This window comes from Saccostrea cucullata, unplaced genomic scaffold (genome assembly GCF_032062105.1).
Source record: "Saccostrea cucullata isolate Sc308-1 unplaced genomic scaffold, CSIRO_AGI_Scuc_v1 ctg8025, whole genome shotgun sequence".
In the NCBI taxonomy this organism is placed as follows: domain Eukaryota; kingdom Metazoa; phylum Mollusca; class Bivalvia; order Ostreida; family Ostreidae; genus Saccostrea; species Saccostrea cuccullata.
In genome coordinates, this window is record NW_026926895.1 from 9,534 (window position 1) to 29,405 (window position 19,872).

General features: G+C 31.0%; 1 pseudogene; it reads right to left on the reverse strand.

The window, feature by feature from the left end:
- Positions 1-17,879: 17,879 nt before the first annotated feature.
- On the reverse strand, positions 17,880-19,419 carry LOC134272837 (uncharacterized protein DDB_G0292642-like; annotated as a pseudogene).
- Between the last annotated feature and the right edge of the window lie 453 nt (positions 19,420-19,872).

Consider the following 19,872-nt stretch of genomic DNA (forward strand, 5'->3'; position numbering starts at 1 on the left):
TAAGAAAAAAAACATTTGTGTTAAAAGAATTTGAAAATGTAGCACAAAATGGGAATAATAATTTGTAAGTTCATCGATATTAATAGATTTTAATATACAACATGTGCTGTATTTTTGCACTATGTTATGATAATTAAAAATGAAAGATGAATAAAATAAATTAAACAAAACTTTATAGAAACACTTTATTTATCATACATAAATATCTATATTATTTTAAGAAAAAAAAACCCCACTTGTGTTAATTTATCTTAAAGAGTTTGAAAATGTAGCACAAAAAGGGGATAATAATTTGTAAGTACTCAATCAATACTATTAATAGTTTGAAAAAAAATAAATTAAAGGTACGGTAAAAATATCATTTTTCTTAAATCTTTATTTTATCTACTTATATTTATTTATTTTTTATTCAGTATATTTCGGAAAATAGAAAACCCTCTGAATTAAAATAAAATGGAATGAATGTATCTGATTTAAAAAAAATATTGCTTATCCAGGTAAACACAGGTAAGTCTACCTGTACCCCTTAGAGGGCCCCTTAATTGAGTGTGATAATTACTTGTTGTTTTATTCTAGTAGCCATTCAGGGAACACACCGGAAACGTCATCGTATGCCGATGAAGGGCTTCAAATTTTGACCTTTACTCGGCACTCAGGGCCATTGAGCAGTGAGGGATCCGATCTTTATCGCGCCAACGCCTCGGTTTTTAAGGTCTCATCAGAAGGGGTCGACCCGCAACTTTCACTTTAAAGTGCCGAGCGCATGGCGAAGGAACGGTTGCTACCCATTTTATCGACCGGGTAAGTCGCAGCCGAGATACGAACTCATGACCTCCCGATCACGGAACAAGCGCTCTACCGACTGAGCTACCGTGAACGGTTTCTCATTCGAAATATTTATAGTAATTTAAAATTTGGATTCCTATTATACATGCAGCCTGCACACTAAATTATTTTAAGCAGTAATATGTTTTATGCTGGTTCTAGATAATAAATTTAATTACATGTAACCGTCTGAATTTTATCAATGGACAAAAATAACAAATATAATATATTGTGAATGTCCTGGGGAGAAAATAGACCATTAAGTCTAAAAATGAGCACAATTTTAGTTATAAATCTATCTAAATATTATACCATGAACCACCGATTAAAATCTTATTTTCTGTTAAAAAAAGGATAACTACAGTAAATCTGGACATTTTTAAGTCGAATAATTTTGCGACTTTAGGTCAAAAACCTATAATAGATTAAGAAGATGGGCGGATACTCGGGCAGAATGCCTATAGCATCAGATATTAAGAAATCACATTTGATATGTAAATTGAGTATTTAAATTTACATCTCATTATTGAAATTTATGAAATTATGAGAAAAAAAATTCTCAGAAAAAATAATTTTCTTAAAAAAATTTCATTCAAAAAATTATTCTAGGTATTCGTGGGATTCGAACCCCGGCGATAAAATACCGAAGGATCAGACTGTTTTTAGACTAACGCGCTAACCACTATGCTACATGGCTCATGTGTTGTAGTGGCATTTAAATCATGTTTGTGACATGACCTTTGACATAATGGACTTGAAGCATTTCTCGGAAAGATGCGAATGTTTTGTCATAAAAGTGTATTTTTAAGGTATAGTGGGTCTTCCCTCCATTTTTTTGTAAACCAAAAAATATATATTTTATTGCAAACTGTATAGGTTACATCATAGAAGCCGAGTAGTATTGATTATATCGTTTTCATGGGGCGTGGAAATCGAGGGCGCGGAGCGCCCGAGATTTCCACGCCCCATGAAAACGAAATAACCAATAATACGAGGCATCTATGATGTAAGCAACTTGTCGCATGTCTGATGACGTGAATTTCATTGAGAGTGTCAAAATTAAAAAAAAAAATTTCAGCGTGTTATGAACTAATAATATACATTTCAAGCTAGCTCTCCAACATGTCGGACGTTCTTAGTGAATTTTACTTTGACTTTTTAACTGAGTTTGAAGATTTTGACGATTTATCTTTGAGCCAGGCACTCAACGTATATGAAATCACAGAAACAAATATCAAAGAGTTTAACGAAATAAATTTTGGAGATTTTAACGTAACTTTCAAATTGGATTAATCTTTTGAATGACTGGGAACTTTCAACTGAATTAAATACATGTCTTTTAATTTAGTTAAAGGGTAAGAAATAGCTAAATATGTTCATTTTTCTGTAGTTATTAATCTGTAAAATAAAATCAGTTTTTATTCCCATGACCCGATTTCTGGCACATGCAGTGATATATAAAGGGGCGTGGAAAATATTATCGCATATGTGATTTGGATATATCACCACAGAAAGATCAAAGAAAATCATCGCAGATATGCGACAAGTTAGGATTATCTTTAAAAAAAATGGAGCGAAGACCAACTCACATTGAAAAATTTTGTTAAAGTATGAAAAAATTATCGTTTTTGTTCTTTTAAGCCTGTGTATGCTTTTTCACGGGCAAATATTTTCATTTTTTTTTTTGAGATCTTTGTAAATTATAGAGATTTTACATTAAGTATACTTTAATATTACGATGAGATATGACATAAAATTTGGATATTAAGATTAAGAAATTGATATTAATTTTTTTCCCTTCTTATCTGTCGCGCATGCTGCCCGCCTTATACGCTCATCTTCTCTTCCGTTTCATGTCATTGGCGCTGAAAATAAGAAGTACTTAAGATTTTCATATCTGAATCAGTTTATGTTTAAAGTTAGCGCAGTTGGAATACCAAAAATATAGTCGCAACGGGGAAAAATGCATAATCATTTTAAAAAAAACTTTTGAAGAATACAAATTAAATGATTTTTTTTGGCACTGAAAATAACATCTTAATTAATTAGAACAAACCTTTTTGAGGTTGTGTACATGTATGCCTTTAAAGCTAAATATAATCCAAATAAAGACGTAAATTCAACTTTGCCTAATTTTCTCAACCTTTTTTTTCATCTAAAATTTACACGCAATATAATTTATATTTAGAACTCTCTAGTATATGCACTGAGTTCGAGATATTGACAGTGTTCAGTGTAAAAATAGCTTGTCTCTTCTTCTTGACAAAATAATTAAGGAGGAAGGCCACACCAACTTTTTTATTTTATAGATCTCTATGTCAACCTTTTTAAACAGTGGATTCAGCACTGAAAGGCCGACATTAGCTCTTATTTATTTTATATGAATTTTTTATTATTTTTTCAAAGAAAATTAAAAAATTATTAACATCCAAATTAGATGCTTTCTTGTAAAAGTTTTGCTATAAATGAATGCATCGCGTGAATACCTAATAAAAAATGAAAAGAAAAGCTGTATTGTATATAATTCCATATACGACAGCAAACTGCTTACTGCCAACTGCTAAATGCTTACTGCCAACTGCCAGCTGCTCACTGCCAACTGCCGCACATTTTGAATAAATTTTCATATTTATATTGATAGTCATGTGAACAATCAGAAAGCAGGCGCTGATCCAGTTTTTTTTTTGAGAGGGTCACACAGGTAGAAAAAGTTGTTGGTGTTGGAGGGTTTCTTATGCTTTTGTCTATATGAGATTTTTTATACCAACTGATCTCGTATCCGCGTTTTCTGGAGGGGGGGGGGGGGGCTTTTAGTTGGTTTAGTTTATACATTATATGAATTTCAGTTGGAATTAGTTTGTAGATTAAATACCTTAACAAAGGGTGATTCGGACCCACCCCCTCTCTCGCTCTATCTCTCTTTCTCTCTCTCTCGATAGATCTGTGCATATAAAACATAACCCATTTTGTAAAAACAAAAAGATATAAATCTTTGAGAAAAATGTTCAAATATGTTCACTATAGAAATTAACGGAAAATTGAAATTCATTTCCAAAATATCTCCCCTGTGAAACAACACAAATCCCTTTTTTAAGTTTTTATCCTTAAGCTTTCCAAAGACTTTATTGTCTCCTCGGGGATGGGGGGGAGGTAAAGATTTAAAACAGGAAATAAGTCATTTTATAAAATAACAAATAAATATATACATGTACTTTATCAATCTCATATGTTGAATTTTACATTAATTAAAACATACAGTGATATTAAGGAGTCGTTTATCCATTTTCATTAGTATTTGAAAATCTAATGATATGTTCACTCTGATTTCAATTGATAAAACTTATCCCCCCTTATTTAAGGAGTTGTAAATAAGAACAATTAACTTTTTGTCAATGGTTTTTAGAATAAGTATTTAATACAAATAATACTAATGAATTTTTCTTTGCATTCAAACAAGTTTTTAAAAAGTTGGACGGAAATCGAAAATAATGTGCGTAGTTGTTACAATTATAAGAAAATTTGGAGGATGTAGGAATTTTAAATCTAAAAGTATGCTGAAAAATCACCAGATTTTCAAATACTCACGAAAATGGATTAAATGATCAATATGTATGTTTTATCTCTTTGTGTTATAACGTTTCACATCTAAGATCTAAGGGGGCGGGGCAGACCACCCATTTATAATTTGTACAGTCATTTTATGCTGAAATCACACCATCTAAGACAGACCTTTACCCCCCCCCCCCCCAGCAAAATAATAAAAAAAAAAATACGCGGATCCTCATTAAGTTAATTTGTATGAAAAGTCATAGATATGAAGCATAACACCCCCTCCCCCACCACCACCCCACATACTGCCAAAAAAAAAATTTTCGCGTTTAAGAAAGGAGTTAACGCTTTTTTTCTTGTCAAGAAATTTCTGAGTTTGAATTTATTTTTCTGGGGTGGATCCCTTCTGGAAAAAATCCTGAATCAGGCCTATTTATTTTTTGACAATTCAAATAAATATCAACGTAAATAAGAAAATTTATTTAAATATGTGTGGCAGTTACCAGTAAGCAGCTGACAGTTGGCAGTAAGCAGTGAGCAGTTGACAGTAAGCAGTTGGCTGTTGTATATGTATTTCTTTAGTATATATATTGAAAATTTTTAAATAAAAAAATGTTAATGAAAATAAAACACTTAAATTGTGAATATTTTTAAAGCTTGTAGTAAAAATATTCTTAAAACCAGTAACAGCTCGGGAAAACATGTTAATAATATTTATAAAAGAAATTGATTGGAAATGGCCAAATTTTAAAGAAGTTATTTTCCTTTAATTTTGGCCAGTCCCGATCAAAATTAAACCGATCCCAAGCATAATTGTACAATTATTGGAAATAAATACATTTCCCAAAAAACACTACTCTGACTAGGCGTAATAAGGGCTAAACATTTATTGAACCTGACAATAAAATAGATTACTTCATTGTAAATAGATAAAGAGGCAGTAAATAAGTATTTTATTCATTTTGTGTTAATTTTGATCGGGATCAGTTTAATTTTGATCGGGTTAGGTATAAATATTTTTAAAAATTAATTTCTCTAAAATTTCACAATTTCGTTTCTATTTCTTTTTAAAATATAATTGACAAACATGTTCTCCTCTGTTATAACTAGTTTAATTGTGTTTTTAACCATAGGTTTAAAAAATATTTACAAATTAGGTGTTTTATTTTCATAAATTATTTTTAACAAAAAAAATTTAAGAGTCTAACCCAGTTTTCTTTATATATTTTATTAGATATTCATATGATGCATTCATTTACAGAAAAAAATTAACTCGAAAACAACTTATTTGGATATAATTTTTTTTTCATTTTCTATGAAAAAATACAAAAAAAATTAATATGAAATAAGAAAGAGCTAAATTTGGCCTTTCACTGCTGAAAACATTGTTTAAAAAGGATGACTCAAAGATCTATAAAATAAAAAGTTGGTGTGGCATTCCACCTTAAATATATACATACTGCCTCAGTGCCTGCCAAATGATATTGAAAATACAGTAATGGGGGCAATTTACACGTGAGGGTAATTAGCTTGTAGAATAAACAAAATTCGTAAAATGTTTTCAGAAAAAAAATTTGTTTACGTGTTGATTTATTTTTTAAGAAAAGGATTTTTGCGAATGCAATACAGGCGTTAATTTGCTAAAATATTATCTACAGTAAAAATTTCAACATTTACGGTATACCCTTTTGCTTAGATCAGAAAATTGTCATTACCATGTACTTTCAAGTAATTTTATTGCTTGTTGAATGTTTAATACCAGAAAAATGACATGTTTGATTGCATAGAGGTCAAATAATTGATGTAAGCATTTTTTGTCAAAAGTTCCACTTTTGATATGGAGTGACTAATCACTTAATGCAAATCCTACGTCGTGTGACATCATATCTAGAAAATGAGGTGAGACTCTTCTGGGTGCTAGATTTATCAATTTAATTGAAATTTTTCTCGTTCTTTAAGACTTTTTTAAAATTAGAAAGAAAATAAAATAAAAGCATTTTTTTTTTATTCAATGAAATCAAAAGTAATCCGATAATAGTAGTAGTATTCAATATTCGATACCATTTTAAATAAAAAGTTAAAAATATATAAATTATTATTTTCTGGAAGACTTTAGGCAATTTGCATAGTTATTATATTTTGTCTGCTATATAAAAAAAAACCCAAAATTCATGTCTGATTTTCTTCATCTTTCATCGAAACTGACATGAAATATAGCATATATTCAGGGAAAGAGATTTGCACAATCAAAGATTAAGGGGTTATGACATGTATTTGTAATAATATATAATCTATTTATTTATGGAAGAGACGAAGAATGATCTGTTAAAATTGCAAATTGTAGCGATGAAATGAAATGACTTTTTTTGACAAACTGCTAATTAGTCAAGTAATGTGAATAATAATAATTTTCCCCTGATGTAAATATGATCTTTTGATAATGATTTACATTTTTAATAAGTATTCATAAATATTCACACTGTAGCCACAATTCATAAAAAAATTAATGATTAAATATGTGTAAGTAAAAAAGTTGTTTTTTTTTAAAGGAGCTGTGATAAATAAAGTATCGTTCATTAATTTGAGGGGTAAGATATTTTTCCTCACTTTTGGGGTATGTTATAATGTTCATAATAGATTAAAAACATTCTGATAAGAAGTTTGTGAAAATATTTACAGATTTAGAGTGGTAAACTGGATGAAAATTTGTTATGGATAAAACGGACATTTGTTGAAATGTGGGCGTAATCTTGTATTTCAATTAACTAAAAAAAATGAATCCTTGAATTGAATTTCTTAATGCTGATTGTGTTACAAATGTACATGTAAAGCCTTTATACCAAAATGTTTGAAGAAGTGTTTTGAAAATTTTTTCATAATTTCTTTCTGACCAGTACCTCTAAAATGACCATTCAAAGTTGCACATTCAGCTCTATATAAAAAAGAAAACATGCCATATATTTAAACTGTTTAATATTAGCTAGTGCTAAATTATCTTTTTAAAAAGTTTAAAAATTTGTGACAGAGACTTTCCAGACATAGGCTTTACATTAAATCAAAAACACGTACATGTAGTCTTTGATTTGCAAGAAAATTGTGTTCAAAAATTCATCTCAGATATTGTTATTAAGATAACTTGTCATAAAATATATTCATATTTTAGAGACAGGTTGATGTAATTGTTAACAAAACACTTATCATAAAAACTGTTTTCCAATTCGTTCCAATCTTAGTCGGGGAACAAATGAAAGATAGCTTTTTAGCCGACTTTTAAAAAAGCCATCGGTCGACATCGTGGGGCAGATTGTTATGGCGTCTGCTCTAGAGTCGCAAATATGGAATTGCGTTGCGGGTTCGAATCCCATTTTTGGACATGTACATGACTTTAGATTGAATGGTCGTTATCTCCATATGTGAAACCTTATGAACCGAGGTCCCGTTTCGCAGTAAGTGCTGACACAAAAAAATTCCCTCACTTGTTCAGTGGCGTACGTGTCGAGTAAATGACCAAAAATTGCAGCTCTGCAACGGCAAGTGGTGGCGTCTCCATATAAAAATTCTCGGATCCAGAGAAACGTTAAACACGTATATATGTACAAACAATCAAAGGGCAATTCTTATCAACGGTTTGTCTAGATAAATAATATCACGCTGAAACCTAAAAATTTAAAGAGTGATTATATAATTAAGATTCTAAAATGTTAATTTTTGAAATACTCGCTGCCTTGGTAAACGTAGTTATAAGGTGTTCGTAGAGAATCAGAAACTTGCTTTCCATTTTCTGCTGCACAAAATTTGCAATACACGACTGTAATTTTTCTCCGGGTATGTAGGAGCAGGATAAACAAAACCCGCATAAATATGTCGACATGCCAAGTTTCCATCAAATACAAATTTAACCTGAAAATTTAAAAGGTTGGTGCTTGTGTAAAGTCCAATTTGAATATTTTTACTCATGATGATTTAATAATATTTAGCAATATTAATCAACGTATTTGTGCATTAAAAAGTAGACAATTTAGATAACCTGCATATGACAATAACAGCTTTTTAATACTTTGTTTCTTCATTCATTGAAAAATTGATAATTAATACATGTACAATAATATATAATTTTCAGAATACCCTTGATTTGCATCCATCGACTTCGCATTCAAATTGTCTGTAAGTTTCTCTTAATTTCAAATTCTTGACCTGGAAAGAGGTTTACTCAAAGATCATTTTCCTGAAATAGAATTTTGTTAAAATTATATCTTATTTTTCTTCAGTTCAAATTTAAAATAAACCTTTAGTTTAGGAATAGAAAAAGGAGATTATCAATTTCAAATATGAAAGTAGTAAATTAATTTTTGATTTTGAATGACTGAGGCGGATATCTCACTACTGGACGAGAAATGAAGTGATTCAAGGAGTGCTATTTCTTTTATATCTGAATCATTTATTTCTTACTTTTAAAACTTTTTTATTAAAAAGAAATATGAAGCAGAATGGGGTTCTGGCTAGACGATTCATCTGAGTAAATTAATAAGTTATTTCAAAATTGTAATATAATGTAAATACTGTACAAACTCAACTATTACACCTCATTATTATTGTTCTATTAAACAGGTCGGAGAGAATACTCGAAATCGGGTATAATCTGTGAAATCGCGTATAATACTCGATATTAGGGTATCGTTGAATCCGCTAAATCGGGTATTCCGTGCAACTTTCTATAAAAACTAAAGAATAAAGCAACGGCGCATTATGCCAGTTACTGTTACTTGTACGTCAGTATCTTTTGGATTTATTTTTATTAGCCTAATTCATATATATGGTTGTCAAATAAGTTTAAAATCCCACGACAAACACTGCTGGGGTAACAAAGAGGACACAATGGCGTTATTTTTTTCAATATAATTTCTAAAAACAAATAACTACACTTCGTTGGTCTTTATTTCCATATACTTAATTTTCTAATTGTTCACTGTTCACAAAATGTGAAATTTTAAAGAAATTAAACAACTAACGCCGTGTTATGTATTTTTACTGAAAAATGTATGGTGTCCCTTTCTTGTGAAATATAAATTATTCCTAACATTTAGAGAGTACAGTATAAGCGAGTCATAATTGTATATCTCTGCCATAATAGAATACCAACGTAATTATAAAAGAGAAAATAAAATAAGATTAAATAAATACCCACGGGAAAACAGGTTGAAAATAGCTAATTGAAGGTGAGTATCTTTTTTATGTCAATTTAGCATGGAAATTTTTATTTCAAAGATACCGTAAATTTTTTTGGTTGCATTTTAATCGATAAAAGTTATGCTATTTTACCTTTATTTTATGCATTTGTGTGAAAATTGAGAGCAAGAAGTCATATGAACAGGATTTTCTTGTTGTTTTTTTTTTTGGGGGGGGGGGGGTATAAATAAAAGTCAAATGTGTACATCTTTTCATGAGCGTATAATACATTGAATTTCTCAATATAGATTGAGGTACAGTCATATTGAAATATGAATTACATAGTCAAGTTTTCACATTTCTTATAGTTTTTACGTTTATGAACATGTTAATGAACAAACTGAAATAATGGAGTGTTCAATTGCGCCTTCGAAACTCTTGTCTTACTTTTTGGGAATATAATTCCTCATCGGACATTAAAATTTCATACAAAATTGTAGCTACTTCCTTTCTTTATTATACTATTTGATAGACAGGGTAGATTTTACCTTCTGTTGTCTATTTTACGCATTTTGTTTTATATCGCTGTCTTAAAACCTCATTATAATACGCTATACAATGCACTATCTGAATGGTTCTAGACAATCACTATGTCACAGTTTTCTTTTAGTTAAGCCCCCCCCTTATTACTCATGGCAATAACTTTTCCAGTATATCTATAATGAAAAAATGTGTTAAAAAATAAACATGAATTGTAGTTACTTGTAGTATCATATTGTGTTAGAAAATAACAAGTTGCTTTTTGTTTACCTATATAATTTTTATTTGATGAATAAATCTTCCCTACAATTAAAAATATGTAGTTTAACCGAGTGACATTCAAAGACATATAGCAAAAAACTTTGCATTAGCATTTAATTAAATGATTGCGAAAGGTGAGGTCTCTTGGACACATGCAGAACACAGTCGAGGTTGTTTTGTCAGAGGTGATCAAGAAGCCTTTAGCCTTTACCCCCCCCCCCCCTTTTTGAAGTCGCCAAGAAATGGTAAAATATTGATGACTTAGCGAAATTAAACGATCAACAGTTATGTTCTCTCATAAGCTGTATTCCTGAAACTATCACTGTCTCTACTAAAATGTTGAAGACATATTCTGCAAATATGTATGAATGATAAAAAAAAGATTTTCAAAAAAAGAGAAAGAGGGTTTTTTTAGCCGAAATTTTAGACATTTTTATCAATACATTAATTATACATTCATAAATAAATTTGATTTTATGCACAAGATGAATGTGAAAGTAATTAATGACGTATAATTAGGTACGATAGACAATCCCTTTTTAAGCGGTTAGCTTCGCTAGCCGCTTTATGGCATGTGTCCGATTTTTATCGACACCGGAAACTTCCATAAGGCGCTACCTATCGACAACGGAAACTTCAACAAAGCCTCTACCTAGTACCTATGATTTGTTTCTAACACATATAACATATGTTAAATAAAATCAAGACTATCAAAACAACATAATCTTTCGGTTTTTTAATTTTTTTCTGATTTTGTTTGTCAATGAAATAAATTTATAATTGTTGTATTAAAAAAAAGTTATGCATAGGAGCATTTGGTGTCGAGATTAAATTTCCGTGACATCAGCTGATTGCGATCGGGCCCTGTGACGAAATTCGAAGTCAGCATGAAGTTTAGCTGATAACATTATCAACGCGTTAGATTTAAACTTTAGGAAGAAATGTATAGCGAGAAATATCATATTTGAACCCAATGCTACACGTAAACCAGTAGGCATTTCCGATTTATGTGTTAAATTGAAGCCTGAATCGAACGGGGGGTCAAAATGGCGTTGGACACCTTGTGTATTTATAGAGGGGGTAGAATGTTGCGATATTTGGCTAATTTAGAGACTTACTGATAAAAATGCAGGTGGCTGTGATTAATTATAAGGCACCCCTCATGAACAATAAATATTTGACCGAATTATGCTACTGGGCACAGGGAGGACGGGTTAATTACTGGCTAAATGGGTTGAAGGTTATTACCGACTGCAAAACATCGGAGAATCTCTCGATCGAGTTTCATTTTCCAAAATATTAAGGCATCCCTTTAATTAACTTAAGTAATACTAGTACGCGAAGAAAGCCTTTATATAAAAATACTGAATACATCTGTAAGTTGTACAGTTATGGATTACTTCCACAATGAAACGTTTGTTTTCTTCTCCTTTTTTCTCAATTGAAATTATTTAAAGATGATAAAAGCTTTGTTTCCAAGGATAAATTCTGTACTCAGTCTAATTATTACAAACGATTTTAATCGATCACATTTTTATTTAAAAGAAAATAATGTGAGCCTGAAAATACTAAAATTAATTTTTAAAAATTGGAGAAGAAATTTTAATCGGCATTCGATCCTTTTCTAAAAATCAGCCGATATAAAATATGCACAAAAAAAAGAGGCATGAAAAATCTTGACGATAAGCACAAATTGAAAATTATATCTAATGAATGATTATTTTTGAAAGTTTGCTAAATTCCTATGCAAGGTATAAGTTGTAAAAATACAATTTTAATTTGTCAAATTTGTTAATTATCATTTTGAGCATTTGAGAAGAAATAAAAATTAAAATACATATGCTTATAGACATATTGATAGAAATTCGCATACTTGTTTTTAGTAAAAAAAAAACAACAACAAAAAACAAAAACAATGTTTTGCCTATGCGACATATTAAAGAAAGTGACAATGATACCTAGGTAATTCTTGCAATGGACAATTAAACTGTTTGTTATACACTGACTTTTAGTAAACCTTTGAGTTTTTAAAATACTAGTATTGATGGGTTAAACAACAACTTGCCTTTTCACGTTTTTTTTTAAATATACAATATTTACAATATTTCTTGAAAAATATTTGCCAAATACTCAGTATATGTTCGTTTATACATATCGTGCAAGACTCTTGTTTTAAATAATTGTCATATACCATTTACTTATTGGAACATGTAATTGTATGAAATGTCAATAATGTACATTTCTTAAAACTTTATTATCTTGTTTAGTTGTTTACTTGTCTTTCTTCCTGTGAGAGAAAAAGTTCATAATATTAATAAACAGATGTACTCAGCATCTGTATCAAAATACAGAATGAACAGTGATCGGTCTAAAAAAAAAACGGATCCTTGAAAGTTCCGGTGCCTAGGAGAAGTAAGCATCCCCAATGACAGGTCACACCTGCTGACCTGCAGTGAGCTTACGAAACTGAAGCTCTCTGAAATTAATTAATTCTCTGCTCGTCCATCCGTTTTTCTCAGACTAGCCAGCTAATGATCTATGTACAGTACTCCAAATCAATTAATCTAAAGAAGTTGAATTATCATTTTATTTTCTTTTTGAGTTGTTTGCTATAGTAGCCTTTATAGTTACCTAATTTTAAAAATCAATAGAGCATGAAAGCCAATTAAATTTGCAACACCAACATAATTTTTTTTCGTTTTGTGCACTTTTAGACGCCACCAATGGAGACAATTAGGGAGAAATTTTTGAAATTGAACTTCCTGTCTTTCGAACTGAAAATCTCAGGTTGATATTTTGAAACAAATATTTGTGACATCAGTCTGTGATTTTATTGGTTATACCATTTAGTTAAGTGCAGTGGCTTCCACTTAATCCGATTGCGGTTAAACGAATATTTCGGCTATTCCAATATAATATCAGAGCACAAAACCGTTTCTTATATATTCATTAATAATTTCATCTGATATTCTGATAAGAAAATATTAGAATTTCGTTTCATCTGATACAAAAATTTGGTCCATCGTAGTATTTTTTCCATAATTGTGACCTTGTTCACAACTCTGACTTCCTTAGTGAAGCCTTTGTTTACACTGTCTGACACCTTGAGTACGATAATGAAGGGATTAGTTACGGCTGAACGCACGCAGTCACCTTACCTGTGTCAATAATTGGCACACTAGATTGATATGTTTTGATACAGTTATGATGATCAGCTTGGGTTTAAATTACTTTTTAGTGATGTACTCGATAATTATGATAATTGTTTGCAATTTTTTCCAGTTAGATTTTAATTACTGAACGTATTAGCTTGTGCATTATAATTTGCTGGGACATTAAAATGCATCTAAGTTACAGAACTATTGACTTGAGAATTGTCATAAACGGTATGAAATACATAACTATGTTAAATCAACAAATAAAACAAAACAATTTAATATATTTTTTAATATTACTGTACGATTTATCCGGGGAAAAATAAATTACGGAATAAAGTGAGACATTTAGTCTTCTTTCATTTCCAAAATGGCGGCCGTGAAAAGAGTTGTGACATTCTTGCCGATTAAAGATGGCAATAACTATTTAAAAAACGATTTTTATAAGTCATTTTATCAAAAAAATGTTATCACATTAAATTAAATCAATTGACATTGGACAAAGATATGCATGCTAACTTTAATATCATCATTCAATGCATTTTTTGTTATTGTACACTGTACATATTCGATGAAAGCATGCTAACCGCTTTTCAGTATACTTATTTCAGTACTTTGATTATACATGGGCTGAGTATCTCGTGTGTGAAATCTGTTTCTGTATAATTTGATTTATTTACAAATTGTTCATGTTTGTCGTGTTGATGGGGAATTATTATAAATTCCCGAATTCTAATACTTTACAATTCTGTTGTGTTGGGAATGAACATTAGGAAGATGCATATACTTTCAACATAAGGTAAAATATAAAGCAAATCGAACGTCTTTTTGTGTGCAGATCATGAAATGTACTGAGCTCCACGGGTATTTGTTGTCCCGAGTGCATTAATCTTGACGCCCAAATTCTTACTTGGCTCGTGATACCTTTTAGAGAATATGTGTATCTAGATGAAAGTTAACTTGGCAACATGCGCCATCCCATTCTTTAAGTTTTATTAGGTGATTACACCTCCTATACCCGATTTCGCGGATTCAACATACCCTAATATCGAGTATTATACGCGATTTCACGGATAATACCCGATTTCGAGTATTCTCTCCGACCTGTTATAAAACTCGGTATCTGATTGACTCTAGATTACACGTGACTGGACATAAAAATGCATATTTCCCAGTCACTGGCATGATTTTCATCATATACTCAACGTTTCCAATTTCTTTCGTTAACAAAAACCCCAGAGAGTAGTTGACGTCAAATTATGCTGATTGCTTTATCCAAATGTTAAGCATCCAAGGTTTCTATAACTTTACATTTAAATTAAAAGCAACTTTGAGAGTAATGCCTAATTAGAAAGTTTGTTTGTTTGTTTGTTTGTTTGTTTGTTTTTTTTTTTGGGGGGGGGGGGGGCGGATATGATGAACAATTTATTGCATTGTTTCTCTTGAAACAGTTTTATTTGCGAAGTTGTAGTCTTGTTTCATTTTAATTCTTCCGATTTTGTAACTCTATATTTATTCAATAACTTCGTTTTCTTACTCATTAATTAAGGAATCACTGTCTAGTTTTGTGAGTATGCCAGGGCATCAACAATGTGTGAAACATGGGATAATTTGCATAACGGGGCGAATTCCCATGGGGATCCGGTTGAATCAGGTCCTCAGTACCCCCTTGCTTGTCGTAAAAGGCGACTAAATGGGACGGTCCTTCGGATGAGACCGTATAAACCGAGGCCCCGTGTCACAGCAGGTGTGGCACGATAAAGATCCCTCCCTGCTCAATGGCCCTGAGTGCCGAGCATAGGCCTAAATTTGCAGCCCTTCACCGGCAATGGTGCCGTCTCCATATCAGTGAAATATTCTGGAGAGGGACGTTAAATAGTATACAATCAATCAATCAATCATAACGGGCGAAGCCCGTTATGCTAAAATTATCCCATGTTTCCCACTATTGTTAATGTCCCTGGCATACTCTCAAAACTAGACAGTGATTCCTTATATTTCCATTTCATTGTGAAATTAAATTGTAGACTTAGACATTAAAAATGTAGACTAATAGATTTAAATTATATGAGGACTTCCAATGCCAATTTCAATAGTCCTCGCACACTGACGTCAAACACAAAGGCAGCCGCACGAGATTTACATGCATATTTGACCTCCTTAGCGTCGGACACAGAGACAGATGCGCACGAGATTTGCATGCATAAATATAAGGCCTCCTTAGCTGCTGACCTATCGACCTGCCTAATTTACATTCCGGCAGAATTATCAAGAAATAAATTCCCACAACTTTTAAACAGTTATCACAGAGAAAAAAATTAGAAATGGAAATATTCTCATTTATTGATAACTTCGTCCTTTGTTTTCTTTTTAATCTTTGTAAACAATGTTTTTGATTGGTTTGAGAAATCGCTACATTTACAAAAAAATGCTATTTTATATCCGTTTTCATTAAATAATTTCTTTTTTTTTTTAAATTTTATTCGTAATTTGTTTTAAAGTTTCGCTTTTACAATTGGATTTCCTTTGCATTATTTGGCTCTTGTAGCATAAAAAATGAGAATATAAAATGTGACACGTCATACTGTGTATATCCTTTTAGTTATCGTGTACATTTATTTTTGAGACGTTAGTTTACTGTCATCTAATTTTGAAACTAAGACTAGGAATCCTCTAATAACAGTTTTAAATGTTAGATTCCATATATGTGTATAAAAGTGTAATAAAGGATTCTTTTAAACCGGTCCAGTTACTAACATGGACTCCGGGGTTCCCTGGAATACTTCTCAAAAACATAATACACTGTACATTTAAATATTGAATGTCCAATAGACAGCTAAAAAATCGGGGTTAACCTTTTTTGAACATTAGTTAAATTTTATAATCTGATGGAGTAACAGTTGACAATTTGACGTGAATGACAGAGTATCCTAACAGTGTTAATACAAATAAGTGAAACCTTGATTCACTTGCACAGATAATACTTTGATTTAATTGTGCTACATTTTAAATTTAGTATTATTCAATATCTTGATTTTTACATTTTAAAAATATTTGAATGTTTGAATGTAAGTCATTTTTTAACTTTATACGAACCAGTTTTCAAGCAACTATATCTGCATGCTCCACGGAATCCATGTTGTGAATAAAATTCATTTCATCCTGGCGCAGGCTTTTTCCTTGAAATGAAAGAGAAAGTTAAATCAATCATTTTTTGGAAATGAAAGTAGAAATTCCACAAAGCTAACAAGTTTCAATTTAACAGTTTTATACCTATTTAATATGCAGGATATTTTTAACGTACCTAAATTTTATACTATAAATTAATATTGAAAAGTCAATGATAGGGGTACCTGACGCCGTCATGAAATCCGATATCGACTCACAGTGGACCAATAGTAACAACAGAAATAATTTAATTTCATTTAATCTAATTATATATACTTAGAAATTGAAAATGTGATCTTGACTTCATTATTTGTTAATTCGTTAATCTGTTAAAATTCTGGCTCAGCGATCATAGCATTTTTAATGTTGGGAAGTGCTATGGAGAACTCTTTTTTTCAGAATAAACGACATGATATTTAAACAATATCAATGAGAAAAAAGAATTGTTTTTTTTAACTTTTTTTATGTTATAATTTGTATATATTTCTCCACTGAAAATATTCAAAAAGTACGGAAGCGTATTAGTGCCACTTGGACACTTTACTTTTTTTTTTTATTTTTACACTTTAATCTGTAAATTTTACACTTTAATCTGTTTAATTCACATGTTCAATTAAACAGCTTCATACATCCCAAGTAACACATTTTAAAGCCAACAAACCATGAATCATGCATGATAAAATTTAATTCTGATTTTTTTATTTAACAATAAATGCAAATAATAAGCACATTAGTATGACTGATACAAGTAAGACTTTCTTAGAATATAAGCGAAGGACATATTAAACAAAAATGCATATATTTTCAGTGACTATGATATTGATACCATCATACGCAAATTTGTTTAGGAATTACCGGCAGCAGTTGAATAAATTTATTTTTTTAGATAACCATTTAATATATTAATAAGTAAAGTATATACATATATAAATAACTAATGTATATGTTTATATTAATATCGCATAAAGAGATTAAATTTTGTACACTTTTGTCTATAAAATTAACACTTTAATCTGTAAAATCTACACTTTAATCTGTAAATTTTAAACTTTATGCTGTGAAATTTACACTTTATGCTGTAAAATTAACACTTTATACTGTAAATATTACATCAACAAAAGACGGAAACGTGTTTTTTTTTAATGATTTATTCAAGTTAATACGTATATATGTATTTCTTTTAAGCAATTGACTACTTAATTCTTGAAGACTTTGTCATAATAATTCATTGTCATTGAAACACATTCTGAATTGAGCATACGAACATTTTTGGCTGTAGCTGCTGCATCTAAGATTTCCATTCAGACAAGGAGTGAGGCACGAAAAACAAAATTTAAATTTACATTTGATACAGGTCATCTCTTTACACATGCTTTCGTGCTCAATCAAACTTCGACAGTTTGGGCACATGCGCTTAGAGGGCACTCCTTCGATGTGTGAGTAGTCTATTTTTTTCAGAGGAGCTTCATTTAGGATTCTTTGAAAAGCCTCTAGTTCTGACTTGGCGCAGCTATGATTTGGAAACCATGGTGATTTGCATTCCCAGCAAAAATCGAATTCCTTGCCTTTTGATTTACTGCAAAATGTACAGTTGACGCGCTTGTTGTCTTCCGCCTGTCTCTGACAAAAATTCCCGCAATCTGGGCAACTTGAGGTGGAATCACCTTCTTTGTGAACTGCATTCATTGATATTCGATATTCAAAGAAGATTCTTTCATCTTCTGTCATGTTCGATTTTCGTACGATTTCTTGCATCCTCCACTCCGAATTACAACCTTCTGTTGGACAGCGTATGGTATCCACTATATTTGTCATCAGTTCCCTTTTTGTGAAACCAAAGAGACTGTCAGCAGCTGAAGGAGATAAAATGCTGTTTAACAATAATCAGGTATACAATGATAATCATGCAAACCAACTGAATGAATAATGTAAATGCATGTATGTAAGGACTAAACACGCTGATATATGTATAGCAAAAGAGTACTAATTTTTATTGAGAATAGCTTAAATTGCATTACAAAAAGGAGAATATGGAGATAACGAACATTATTTAATAACAAAGTCCGTAAAACAATACAAAATTTGAGCAGAGCAAACACGGACCTCTGAAACATCAGAGGTGAGATCAGGTACCATTGTCTCATAAACTGCCATTTTTGCATTTTGTCATAAATGCTTACAAATTGCATGTCCACAAGACATTTTCAGTCGCGGTTCATCTTCAGAATCGTCATGTGTGAGCATGTCCGGTTCCGCTGTATTCAGATACGAAGGGAATTGCCTGTCTTCATTTCCGACCATTATTTGTAGTGGGAGGACAGTCCAGAGATTGGCCTTCCATCCTCATATATGATTCCATCTTCTAAATCGACGATACTGACGGAATAGTGAGTTACCCCAAACTCAGGAGCTATTTTCTTTTTGACATCAAGAATTGATGAGCAAGACTGTAATAGAAAAAGTATGTTGATGCAGAAGAAGTCATATTGAGTTACATTTGTTTTCATGCATACTGTAGCTATTTCAGAAGCAATCGCAATCTTTTCTTTGGTAATTTAAACTTTTTTATATATAACTAACAATAAGGATATTTAAATTGTCTTAAATTAAATCTTACAGGTAAGAGGAAAGAGGCAGAGGCAGAGGATAATCTTTGGTACATCATCTTCGTCAAGCTTGTAGAGCTCGGACTAAACAGAAACCAGGGAAAATGAAAGTATAATACTCAGAAACAGGAAAATAAAACGAAACTTCATATCCTAGGTTAGATTACATGGTCTTAAAAATAGCTCATCACTTAAACGTGAAAGCTTTTTTTTAACTTTCACAGCATTCCTGATAATCATACACTTACACTGAAATGAAAAATTAACGCCAAATGTTTCCTACAGAAGGAAATGAATCTTTATCATGGCTAAACAAGATAATCGGATTAGGAATGGATCAACTTCGGCCAAGTTGGGAAATTCTATTTTTTAATAACACTTACTATAAACAGAGAATTTAAGCTGTCTGCGACTATTCTTTATTTACTAGTATATGGTGTCTCTTATTTTTGTTAAAAAAAAAGAATAACCGTTGTTTAATGTATGTCTTGTGCTCTGTGATAAAAAAAATATATTATAAAATTGATATTGGTACAAGGTTCTGAAAGAGATAATGTAATATTGCAATTTTCAGAAAACCTATGACACTGTATACCTTGTAG